Source organism: Carassius auratus, chromosome 17, assembly GCF_003368295.1.
Source record: "Carassius auratus strain Wakin chromosome 17, ASM336829v1, whole genome shotgun sequence".
Lineage (NCBI taxonomy): Eukaryota > Metazoa > Chordata > Actinopteri > Cypriniformes > Cyprinidae > Carassius > Carassius auratus.
The window spans coordinates 535,282-547,196 of NC_039259.1; positions in this window are offsets into that span (position 1 = coordinate 535,282).

Consider the following 11,915-nt stretch of genomic DNA (forward strand, 5'->3'; position numbering starts at 1 on the left):
ATTGGTGTCGTTCTGTGCTGTTGTGTACGAGTGTTGTTCTGTGTTGTTCTGTATGAGTGTTGTTCTGTATTGTTCTGTATGAGTGTTGTATTGTATGAGTGCTGTTCTGTGTTGTTCTGTATGAGTGTTGTTCTGTATGAGTGCTGTTCTGTATGAGTGTTGTTCTGAATGAGTGTTGTTCTGTAAAAATGCTGTTCTGTACGAGTGTTGTTCTGTATGAGTGCTTTTCGTATGAGTGTTGTTCTGTATGAGTGTTGTTCTGTAAAAATGCTGTTCTGTATAAGTGTTGTTCTGTATGAGTGTTGTTCTTATGAGTGTTGTTCTGAATGAGTGTTGTTCTCTATGAGTGTTGTTCTGTATGAGTGCTGTTCTGTATTAGTGTTGTTCTTTGTTGTTCTTTATGAATGTTGTTCTGTATTGGTGTTGTTCTGTGCTGTTGTGTACGAGAGTTGTTCTGTGTTGTTCTGTATTTTTCTGTATGAGTGTTGTATTGTATGAGTGCTGTTCTGTGTTGTTCTGTATGAGTGTTGTTCTGTATGAGTGCTGTTCTGTATTAGTGTTGTTCTTTGTTGTTCTTTATGAATGTTGTTCTGTATTGGTGTTGTTCTGTGCTGTTGTGTACGAGAGTTGTTCTGTGTTGTTCTGTATTTTTCTGTATGAGTGTTGTATTGTATGAGTGCTGTTCTGTGTTGTTCTGTATGAGTGTTGTTCTGTATGAGTGCTGTTCTGTATGGGTGTTGTTCTGTATGAGTGTTGTTATGTATAAGTGTTGTTCTGTATGAGTGTTGTTCTGAATGAGTGTTGTTCTCTATGAGTGTTGTTCTGTAAAAATGCTGTTTTGTACGAGTGTTGTTCTGTATGAGTGTTGTTCTCTATGACTGTTGTTCTGTAAAAATGCTGTTTTGTACGAGTGTTGTTCTGTATGAGTGCTGTTCTGTATTGGTGTCGTTCTGTGCTGTTGTGTACGAGTGTTGTTCTGTGTTGTTCTGTATGAGTGTTGTTCTGTATTGTTCTGTATGAGTGTTGTATTGTATGAGTGCTGTTCTGTGTTGTTCTGTATGAGTGTTGTTCTGTATGAGTGCTGTTCTGTATGAGTGTTGTTCTGAATGAGTGTTGTTCTGTAAAAATGCTGTTCTGTACGAGTGTTGTTCTGTATGAGTGCTTTTCGTATGAGTGTTGTTCTGTATGAGTGTTGTTCTGTAAAAATGCTGTTCTGTATAAGTGTTGTTCTGTATGAGTGTTGTTCTTATGAGTGTTGTTCTGAATGAGTGTTGTTCTCTATGAGTGTTGTTCTGTAAAAATGCTGTTCTGTACGAGTGTTGTTCTGTATGAGTTTTTTTTTGTATGAGTGTTGTTCTGTAAAAATGCTGTTCTGTATAAGTGTTGTTCTGTATGAGTGTTGTTCTGTATGAGTGTTGTTCTTATGAGTGTTGTTCTGTATGAGTGTTGTTCTGAATAAGTGCTGTTCTGTATGAGTGCTGTTCTGTGTGAGTGTTGTTCTGTATTGTTCTGTATGAGTGCTGTTCTGAATGAGTGCTGTTCTGAATGAGTGCTGTTCTGTATGAGTGTTGTTCTGTATGAGTATAAGTGTTGTTATGTATGAGTGTTGTTCTGTATGAGTGCTGTTCGTATGAGTGTTGTTCTGTGTTGTTCTGTATGAGTGTTGTTCTGTACAAGTGTTGTTCTATATAAGTGTTGTTCTGTATTGTTTTGTATGAGTGTTGTTCTGTGTTATTCTGTATAAATTTTGTTCTGTATAAATATTGTTCTGTATGAGTGTTGTTGTGTGTTATTCTGTATAAATGCTGTTCTGTATGAGTGTTGTTCTGTATTGTTCTGTATGAGTGTTGTTCTGTATAAGTGTTGTTCTGTATGAGTGTTCTGTATGAGTGCTGTTCTGTATAAGTGTTGTTCTGTATGAGTGTTGTTCTGTATAAGTGTTGTTTGTATTGTTTTGTATGAGTGTTGTTCTGTGTTATTCTGTATAAATGTTGTTCTGTATGAGTGTTGTTCTGTATTGTTCTGTATGAGTGTTGTTCTGTGTTATTCTGTATAAATGTTGGTCTGTATGAGTGTTGTTCTGTATAAGTGTTGTTCTGTATTGTTCTGCATGAGTGCTGTTCTGTGTTATTCTGTATAAATGTTGTTCTGTATGAGTGCTGTACTGTGTTGTTATTTATGATTGTTGTTCTGTATGAGTGCTGTTCTGTATGAGTGTTGTTTTGTATGAGTGCTGTTCTGTATGAGAGGTGAGCACAAGAGAAGATATTTGGCAGAATGTTTGTATGAGTGTTGTGTAACCAAACAGTTTCTGGTAGCCAGTGATATTTTTTCTTCTTCCATACTATGGAAGTCGATGGCTACCGTCAACTGTTTGGTTACACACATTCTTCCAAATATCTTATTTTGTGTTGGGTGAGTAAATGATGCCAGCATTTCAGGGTGAGCTATCCCTTTAAGAAGAAAAAACAAAACAAATAAACCTTACACCTAGTACAACTGTACTGCTCCATATTCTAAGGTGTTATAACCTTGAAAATGCATTATGCTTTATATAACTGTTTGTTTAATTTAATTTCAGCTATTTTTGTTTAATTTAGGTTGAAATATTAAAATAACTTAATCTAAATGTATAAACAAGACATATAAAAAGTAATAAAAAATGATAAAAACGGAACAAAATTATACAAAATATACAAAAAATACAAATATATATATATATATATATATATATATATATATATATATATATATATATATATATATATATATATATATATATATATATATATATACAGATTCATTTCTAGAAATATGCACAGCATGATGCCTCCAACCATGAAAACACAAACTATTTTATCCCAGAGACATTGATTTTGTAAAGGATGACTGCTAAACATATAGCAGCATCTCTCAGATGATGTTTGACTGAGATATAGCACAGCTTTTATTGATCTGCCTGGCCAGAACATAAGGAGTAGCCTACATTCAGAATCTTCTAATCCAGCCCTCTTCAAATTATTCACATTCCAGTCAAAAATTTAATAGCAATAAAAATTGACTTCCTGCTTTACCTCAGTCATAAATTCAGCATGTATCGGCAGACCACAAACAGAAAACAGACTGCCAGGCATTTAATTATTGAGAGCATTGATTGACAAAGTGATTCATTTTCTAAACGATGCTATTGGGAAACCAAATGTCTGTTATTTGTGTTGTTTGTTATTTGAGGTCTGGAAACCTTAAACCTTTATTTAAAATATGTTTGATAATAAAAATTCTGAATTTCACATTTACCTCAATTTACTTTCATTTGAGTTGCAACAAATTCCATGAAGAGCACATATTTCCAATCCAGCAATTTTTTTTTTTTTTTTTTGATAATAAAGTTGTTTTTATCATCACTGCACTTTATTCTTCCAGTTATTTACTTACTTTGTAATTATTATCGTCTGTAATTATTTTCTAAGTGAAAACTAAAGTCAGTCCTGCACAATGTAGTTTTTTCTTCTTCGTTGTGTAGGCCTATACAAATAAAGACAACAGTTTAGCTCAAAAAATGAAAACCACAGCGGGAGCTGAACTCTGAGAAATGACTCAAACAGTCATTGTTCGGCTGCTTCAGAAGAGCTCAATCAGAGAAAATCCGTCTCATCTGCGGCCCAGACCCGTGAGGACGAGTCTCTTCTCTTCAGCTGTGCCCCACAATCATCAATAACCAGCGGCTCTGCTGGCGTTCCCATGTGCAGCGGGATGCTCTTACTGCTCTGGAATGCTGCGGAGAAATCCTGCTGTCAATCAACTCACACACATGCCCTCCTTATACATACAGGGGTTAAACTCGGGGGGGGAAATATGGGCGGTTTGTTCTCCATTTCATGTGTAAGCTCCGCTTCAGCTCTGGTTTGTTCCATTGCATCTCTATTTAGAGAATGCACTCGCTCACAGACATCTCCAGAGTACACATCTGCAGCACTTCCCAGGATAAAGGGCACAGACTCACATAGGGGTCTACATATATCAAAGAAGCTTATTCTCTGCAAATTATTTATTAAGAGAATATAGCAATCGCTCCTGTCAGCATGCAAACTACTCACACTGGATCTTGCATTGCAGCTCCTCGAAACATGAAACGCAAAAAATACAATGTCCTTTATACATCACAAAAACCATAGTAATAATCAGAATCAGAATCAGAAAGAGCTTTATTGCCAAGTATGCTTACACATACAAGGAATTTGTTTTAGTGACATAAGCTTCCAGTACACAGAGACAACAACACACAGAAAAAAAAAAAAAAACGAGATTTACAAATTGACAAATAAATAAGTGTATAAACAATTGTGCTATAAATGATAATGGAATAGGATTGAGTGAGATGCAGGAATGTTCTAGGATGGAGGGTTAACAAATAAATATAAGGATATTGCACGTTTATAAGCATAAGAAGGGAACATTTAACTGTTCATGAGGTAGATTGCCTGGGGGAAGAAACTGTTCTTGTGCCTTGCTGTTCTGGTGTTTGCGGCTCTGAGGCGCCGGCCAGATGGCAAAAGTTCAAAGATGGGGTGACTTGGATGTGAGGGATCCAGAGTGATTTTCTGAGCCCTTTTCCTCACTCTGGATGTATACAGTTCTTGAAGGGTGGGCAGGGGAACACCAATAATCCTTTCAGCAGTCCGAACAGTTCTCTGTAGTCTTCTGATGTCTGATTTTGTTGCTGAACCAAACCAGACAGTTATTGAAGTACAGAGGACAGACTCAATGATGGCCGAGTAGAACTGTTTCAGCAGCTCCTGTGGCAGGTTAAACTTCCTCAGCTGGCGGAAGTACAACCTTTGCTGGGCCTTTTTAACAATGGAGTCAATGTGATTGTCCCACTTCAGGTCCTGAGAGATGGTGGTTCCCAGGAATCTGAATGACTCCACTGCAGACACAGTGCTGTTCATGATGGTGAGTGGGGGGAGTGCAGGGGGGTCTCTCCTAAAGTCCACTGTTTTGAGCGTGTTCAGCTCCAGGTTGTTAAGACTGCACCAGACAGCCAGCTGCTCAACCTCTTGTCTGTAAGCAGACTCATCACTGTCCTGGATGAGGCTGATGACTGTAGTGTCGTCTGCAAACTTTAGGAGCTTGACAGAGGGGTCTTTAGAGGTGCAGTCGTTGGTGTAAAGGGAGAAGAGCAGAGGGGAGAGAACACAACCCTGAGGGGTGCCAGTGTTGGTGGAGCAGCTGTTTGATGTGAATTTCCCCAGTCTCACTAACTGTTGCCTATCTGTCAGAAAGCTGGTGATCCACTGACAGATAGAGCTAGGAACAGAGAGCTGGGTCAGTTTGGTCTGAAGGGCTGTTGGGATGATGGTGTTGAATGCCGAACTAAAATCCACAAATAGGATCCTCACATAAGTCCCTGTTTTGTCCAGATGTTGCAGGATGAAGTGCAATCCCATGTTGATTGCATCATCCACGGACCTGTTTGCTCGGTAAGCAAACTGCAGGGGGTCCAGTAAGGGTCCAGTGATGTCCTTCAGATAAGCCAGAACCAGTTTTTCAAACGACTTCATGACGACAGACGTTAGAGCCACAGGTCTGTAGTCGTTAAGTTCTGCTATCTTGGGTTTCTTTGGGATGGGGATGATGGTGGAGCGTTTGAAGCAGGAAGGCACTTCACACAACTCCAGGGATCTGTTGAAGATCTGTGAAAAGATGGGGGCCAGCTGGTCAGCACAGGTTTTCAGACAGGCTGGTGTAACACCATCTGGGCCTGGTGCTTTTCTTCTTTTGTTCTTCTTGAAGACCTGGCGCACATCATTTTCACAGATTTGAAGAGCAGGAGGTGTGGAGGGTGGGATTGCAGGATGTGTTAATGGTTGTGTAGGGAGATGGTCAGAATGGGTATTGGGGGTTTCAAATCTGCAATAAAACTCTTTAAGGCCGTTAGTAAGTCGTTGATTAGCCTCAGTGCAAGGGGATGGTGTCTTGTAGTTCGTGATGGCTCTTAGACCTCTCCACACTGAAGTTGAGTCGTTGGAAGTAAACTGGTCTTCCAACTTTTTAGCGTAGGTCTTTTTAGCCGCTCTGATCTCTTTGTTCAGTGTGTTCCTGGCCTGATTGTACATTCACTGTGATTGTTTTTAATATAAGTACAATGTAAAAACATGTATGTACACAATAAGTACATTGTACTAAATTAGTAAATAAAATGTAAGTACATAGTAGTTAAGGCCACTTAATATAAAGTGGGTTCGTTAGATGAATCACATCTTCCAGTAAGGCCAAAGTGAACAGTGAACTTTCCCAGTGTTTGGTTTGGTCAAGAGTCTGTGAGGTGTTTGCCATTTGGCTGTGTTGGATTTGAAATGAGCATGTGTGTGTGTGTGTGTGTGTGTGTGTGTGTGTGTGTATGTGTGTGTGTGTCAGAGACAGCTGAAGGTAATGAGAGGCTGAGCTGTCTTGCGCTGTCATTCATAATCCTCCATGTGTATCGTAGCGCACACACTATTTCAAATGATTCTGCAGAGCTAGTCACTATTTTCCTCCCAACAGAATTAATGAGTTATATTTAACCATGCATACCACTTTAATCATTACCTGCAGCGTGCTCATGTGGAAGTCAGGTGCTCTGAAAGAGGACTCTTTTCTACCTATTCAGTGTCACATGGGAATCATTTCTATTAGTGACAAAAGCTCAGCTGTTCAGCTCATCCTCATGGTGTGTGTGGTTTGTAATCAGGAGACAGTGGACGGGAGCGGATGTCTCTCATACTCTGGTTGTGGACAGATCGTCTGAAAGCAGCACACACTGAGCATGCTCAGAACACACGGTCCACACTGGCTGCTCTTTACTCAGGAGCAATAAATCACTGCCAACATCATCAGAAATAATCACATTTTACTGGATTAATTGTGCTTCCATTGTGTGTTGTAAAATAAGTACACTTTAGCATACTTTTAAAAGAATATAAGTGTGAACTGAATGCAATGTTTTCAGACACTAAATTGTACATTGTTTACAATTAAACCAAACTTTATTATAGTTTAAATTAATTCTAAATGCAATTAGCTGAACTTTAGAGTGCTTTTTTGTCCTACTTACTGTAAGTAGGGTTAAGTAGATCTTAATGTCATAATTACTTGTCTTTGAATTACGGTTAAAGTACTGCTGAATGCACCGACAAGCATTTATCATAAACTAATATACACTTTATTGTCATTTTTTATTTTTATAAAAATGTTACGTCATGTAATTAAATTTATTTGCAGCATTTATAAGCATAGTTGCAGTTCAATACATTTAAAATATATTAACTTTAAATGCAATGCTGTTGAATAACACACTACAGTTTATTCTGATAGTTCACTTATACATTCTACTAACTAAAAGTTACTTTACTACGTCTACTAGCTCTCATCAGAGTATTAGTGAACTGTTACAGATACGAGAATACAGTAAAATACTTGCAAAGATACTTACAGTCAGAATATTGTCTTGACCTATTAAAATAAAGTGTTTGCCGTTATTAACCAGACAGTGTACTAAAATATTAGACTAACTTATAGTTAGTAGAAAATAGTGCTACCTTTAAAATTAATAATCCAGTACTTTAAATGTGTTTTAGTATGTTACTCTAAATAAGTGTACTTCTTTAAAGCATGACACAACATTATTAAAACATAATGATTTAATTTGACATTACAACAATTATAAATGTATTTAAGCAAGATAGAAACATTGCCATTAAATTGTCTCACTCAAGAGGTCTTTTAATTTTAATAATATTATATTGTCTGCAAGTATAGTTTTTTAAAACAGCACTTATAGATTGAAGTACACTTACAAGTACACATTCAGAACAATGACGTGCACTTCACAAATGTGGCCACAGTGCAAATAAAGAAATCAGGTCAGATAACTTCAGTCAAAACGCATCACCCGCCAGTAAGCATCAGTCATACAGGGGTTAACACCTGCTCGCCTTTCTTAGTGATTGATATTATTAGCCAATCTGTTGGGGTTTATAATGTCCCCCAATACCTTTGCACCTGTTTTTCTGTTAACACCTTTAAAAGTATCCTATTACTTTGTCACTGTTTATGGAAAGTAATGCATCACTTACTTTTGAATGACTGGGCTTAAACAACCATCCATTTCTCTCTGATGTAAGGGTAGTTTTGTGTGTGTGTTTTCAGTTGTGTTTGTCAGTGAATAAATAAAAAGGGCATTAATTGCCTTTTTGAAAAGTATTATTATGGCGTAAACTCAAAGGGCAATACTTTATGCATTGCCTCAAAACAGCAGTTGTGTTTCTTGTGGACACTTCAGGCAGAACTCAATGAACAAAGAAACCATTGTAGGTAACAACAGCTCCCATAGTTTGGACAGTATATGCACTCATGTAGTTTTCTCCCTCTGATTTGCCTGTTGAACCTTCTCAAGGCTCTTTTACACACCAGATACAGACCTCCCCCTTTCACCCCATTATCAACATCCCTGGTTTTACATGTCTCCGGGACCCTCGAGTGCTAATGACTCCTGCGGCACATTACTGATGGATGTGTATTTCTAAACAAGACAGATGAGTGCTAGCGGAGATTGATACCCGGACGGCTTCATTCAACAGGCCATCCAGCGGCATGAAGGAGTGACAGCCGCAGCCTCAGGCGCAGGTGAGCTCCACTTCTCAAATCACTGCGTTACACAGCATGTGAGGAACTGCACAGGCCTGCACTCGGTGCATTCCCACATGTCTGGCCTGGATCCAGACCCCCTTCCAAAATATTTGCCCTCAACTTTGCCTGGTTTATTTACTCTGGAGGAATATTTTCCCTGAACAACTCACAAGCTTAGCGTTTGGCAAATACACAGAGCACATGAAATATGGGCACAAGGCTCGGGCCAAGCGAGATGCATGTATAGGCGATGAACTCATGTAAGACCACATAGAGCTTGGGCATTTTTGGACCAGATATTCTGATCGTGTTGGAGAGGAATCCTGTGTTCCCTCACATGTGCTGTGAGGCAGGGGCTGCGGCGATGGAAGTGCTTTGGGAAGATAAATCCATCACACTGTGCATGAGGTCATCAATCCGACGTTTCCGCTCACTTTGATGAGTGGAGAAGGGCTTAGCCAAACACGGCTCTCCTGGAGCACTGGGGGGCTGAGTGGACGTGGGCCACGCTTGGGCTGGAGCCACGAGAGAGACGGGCATATTAGAGGAGCACAGAGAGCTTTTGTCTGTCTCGGCACAGTGGGCTTGCATGGGTTTCCTAGCATTCATTTTATAAGCCGACTGAGACTTAGAATGGAAAGTGAGTGTTTCACGTTATGACAGGAACATTCCTTCAGAAAAGAAGACTTAATCTCTGTCATTGTGCATTTTGAGTATTTTTATCCGGATTTAACAATGTTTGCTCTGGCTCTATTCTGTAACACTTTATTTAGATTTTTCCAGTTTAAACATTCTACTAACAGTAAGTAACTTTGTAACTACGTGTCAACTAGCAGTCATTAGAGTATTAGTAGACTGTCTACTTTATATCTTCATTACTTTATTAATATCTTTATTAATGCACTTTATTTTGATGTGTCCACAACAAACAATATACTGACTATGAGAATCTTTACTAGTATATGTCAACTTATTCTACTAACCCTAAACATGACCTAACAGTCTACTCTGAGAGTTAGTTCACATGTAGTTGCAAAGTTACTTGTAGTTAGTAGAATGTCTGAAGTGGACTGTCAAAATAAAGGTAAAATCCTTTATTCCCACATACATCATATTAGTTTCAGATGTGCATCTTTTTAGAGGTTTTGTAAACTTTATACAGTATTTTTGTCTTCATTATTTTGTCATCTGTTTGAATGCTGAATTGCAATTGTGTTTTGTCTGCATGGAACCAAACTCTAAAACCCTAACCTTTAACATTATTCGACTGCTGCTTTGCATGCACTGCTGTTTCCTTCAGGAACTGCAGATGTAGTAATGTAAAGCTGTTGCCTCTCAGTGTTGTTTTATGTCCACTTCCAGAGGCTTCCATGTAAACCCTGTATTTTTGTTGACACGAGATCCAGAGCATGCAGTCAAGGGAAAGCATTCCTTTAGAGCAGCAACTGAAAGGTCAGTCACAGCACCTGCGTTCATGCCAAGGCTGGACATCACGTGATCACACACATATCCAGGCATCTCAGATCGTCCTAAACCAGTCAACACCTTCATCTGACCTCCCATTAACCCACACCACAGGAGATCCATTTCCACACAAGCCTGAAAGTTCAACACAAGGAAGCAACAAACTGTGCAACTGCGTTGTAAAGATGATGTGTTGTGAGAAGGAAAGGCTGATTAATGATTTGTGAGGATGGTGATGTTGATGATGCCACCAGGCGGAGAGAGCGATACCATATGTTGGGTCACGTGTCTATCTGGTAAATATTATTATGAGGCAATGCTTCTCATCCTCACTGAGGAACATAATGTGAAACAGAAGGCCAGTGGTTCAGTTATTGTCCACTGAATTAACCCCAATCAGCTTTGAGGAGCATCCGGACTTCGGGAGGAGTGATGGCATTGGTGAAGAGTATGGAAAAATGAAGAGCATTGGAGAAAGAGAATTCTTGAGCTTCTTCATTGACTAAGATTGATTGGATCATCTCAGAAATCTCTGGAGACAGAATCTTAAATGCTTTAGGAATCATTTTCTGGCTTATTTCTAAAATAAACGAGCCTGTTCTCTCTCGATAACACCCCTTTACCAGAATCTGCGGTGTATTATCAGCTCTCTATTACAGTAATTTTTATTACCTTTTTTTAATGTGCATTTTGAAGTATCGCATCAGAAATGAGTTATGGAAACGGCAAATTTTGAATGACAATTCTTTTTTGTTACGGTCGCTTGAGGTGGAAAAAAGGGTTAATGCAAATAATGGAAGTTGAAAATGCATTTGCTCAATAAATTTCTCCATGAGCATTAAAAAAGTCTTGTGATTTTGCACAATGGGACGGCAAATCCTGACTAACCAGTGACCGATCTCATTCACCCAGTGTTGGACAAGCTACTTGGAAAATGTAGTGAGCTAAGCTACCAGTTACTCTACAGTAAATGAAGCTTCACTACACTGAAGCTACCCCCCTGGGAAATGTAGCAAGCTAAGCTACATCAACAGTAGCTTGCTACATCTAAGCTACTTTTAAAATAAAATTTTTATGTTGAACACGTTTTATTACAAGTCAATGCTATCTCAGTGCTCAAAACTGTCAGTCAAACAGATAGGCAGGTGTAATTGTTTAGTTTAATAGTTTTTTGTGTTCCTTATCAATTTGGCAACAAAAACAATCAAAATACATACCATACCATTAACAATGTGCGCACAAGTAAGTGTATGCACCTGTTGCATGGGCATGCTTAATATACTGTAGGACTTTGTAGAACAAAATGCAAGACCTCCAAACAGTACAAAACAATGGCCAGGCTGGACCCTGATAATTTTTACAAGCAGCATCTGAAAACATATTTTCTCTCTGTTATCTCGGTCAGTGTCATGTACTTGACGAGGTACGGCCACGGCGACTCACTCCTCGGGATTAACTGTTCTCCGACCTCATCCTATGCCATCATTTCATCAAATAATTTTTTGCCTGACTGTCCAAGGAGTGGTACCATCCGGAGCAGAAGGTGGCGGTAATGCATCATAAAGATGGTTGGTTGCTATCCACCGTTAACACGAACAAGATGAAGTAGCGCCGTCGCGTCACTACTGATCCAGGATCAGCGATCTTAGCAGTTGTATTTCCCCATTTGAGTTTGAGCTTCAGAAATGCTTGCGAAAATGTAGCTTGTGTGGAAGCTACCGCGCTACTTGGTAAAAAAAAAAAGAGCTTCACTACTGAAAAGCTGTTTGATTCAGAAAGCAGCG